Source organism: Condylura cristata, unplaced genomic scaffold (genome assembly GCF_000260355.1).
Source record: "Condylura cristata isolate star-nosed mole 26May11 unplaced genomic scaffold, ConCri1.0 scaffold00011, whole genome shotgun sequence".
NCBI lineage: Eukaryota > Metazoa > Chordata > Mammalia > Eulipotyphla > Talpidae > Condylura > Condylura cristata.
Genome location: NW_004567112.1, coordinates 325148 through 326817, shown reverse-complemented (window position 1 = coordinate 326817; position 1670 = coordinate 325148).

The window sequence follows — 1670 nt, the reverse complement described above, 5'->3', positions numbered from 1 at the left end:
CCCTCGGGAGGGGGCGGGTGTCTCGCCAGAGGCCTGGGGAGCTTCCGAGAGCAAGCTCGGTTTCTGGCAGTCGTCGAGAAGGGAAGCGGCCACAGGCAGGTGCAGAGCGCAGGGGCGCGGCCTTCAGCCCGGACAGTCCTGACGCCAGAGTCCGAGGCTCGGGCAGCCTCCCCCTCCTGACCCCGGAGGCCCGGGAGGAGGCAGCTGCTGGCCCTCAGGCTTCCCGGGAAGGGGCGAGCCCCGGGCTTGCTCCCTCAGGCCAGGCCCGGCCTCCGGCCGAGGCCGCCTTCCCATCCTGGGGCTCAGATGCCAGCTGACGAGCCGTGCGGGCACTCCAGGGCTGGGGCCAGGGCGGCGCATCCGGCCCCGGCAGGCACATTCCAGCACCGCCGGAGAAGGAAAGCCTTCACTCGGGCGCCGCAGCGGGCAGGACGCCTGTCCGAGCCGGCCTGGGTGCCTCCAGCTCGCAGCCCTGTGGCAGGGGCTGGGGAAGGGCCGGGCCGCACAGGACTCACCGCCTCAGTCCTCGAAGCCCCGCTGGCTACTGGGCTCCTAGCAGGGACGTTCACTGCCAGGGCGCAGACCCCTCCCGGCCCGCCGCCCCCCGCGGCCCCCCGCCTGTCTGCTGCCCACCCGCCTCTGGCCTGCGCCCGGCTCCGTGTGCGTCAATAAACCATCTGAATCTTGAAGGAGAAGCTCACCGCCGGCCGCCAGCAGGTGCCTGCCGGAGCGGGCCTCCCCCTCGGGTCGCCTCTCAGCACGCCCCCTGGCCGCGGGGCGGTGGTCGCAGAGGCCGGTCACTGCCACTGCCAGTGGCCCCTGCAGCGCAGCCTGCAGCTCCGGGTATTACTTTCACTTTTGTCCTGCCGGTCCCACCGGGGTCTCGGGAGGGCAAGCGGGCGCTGTAGCGCTCGGTGCTCAGCCCTGGATGCCCACACCCTGCATGTGCACTGTGAAAACCCCTCCCGGGGCAGCGCAGGCTGAGGCGGCCAGCTCCTAAGTGTCCAGGCCCACGACACCACAGAGCAAGCGCACAGCTGGTCATTTCTGCTGCGGCTCAGCCTACAGGCCAGCGGCTCTCCTGGGAGCGTGAGGCCCACCCAGGGCAGCACCTTGTTGGATGGCCACTGCCCACCAGGTCCTGCCCGTTGTCCACCCACAGCTATTTCATGCCTGTCTCAAGTCCAGGTGAGGCAGGGGGCGCTGAGTGGCCTGGCTGGCCCCCGGGCACCTGCTGAGGACTCTGAGTCACCGGCTGACACTAGAGCGTGCGGCCTCGAGGCCCAGAGCCCCAGGAGGTGTGGCCGCGACTTGCAGCGGCCGGAGCTCTGGGCCACTGGGCAGATGGCTCCCGAGGTCCGGGTGGAGGCCCTACGGCCTGCGGCCTGCCCTGCGCTCTGGCCGGCACGCAGCCCCAACCCTGGGGGGCAGCTGTCCTGTGAGCTGGGCAGCCCTCCTGGCACACGGCGGCCAGGGGCCCTCGCTGCACCGAGGCGGAGGGCCAAGCGGCCCGCTCAGGAGGCGCAGGGGAGGGCAGCCTGGCTCGGGCGGCCTGGAGGACCTGCGGGGCTGCAGGCAGGCGGCTCCCAAGGCTGGTGGGACGCGCCTGTAGGGCAGCGGCAGCGGACCCGGCCCGCCAGAGCCCAGCGCCCAGCGTCCAGCCAGGCCGC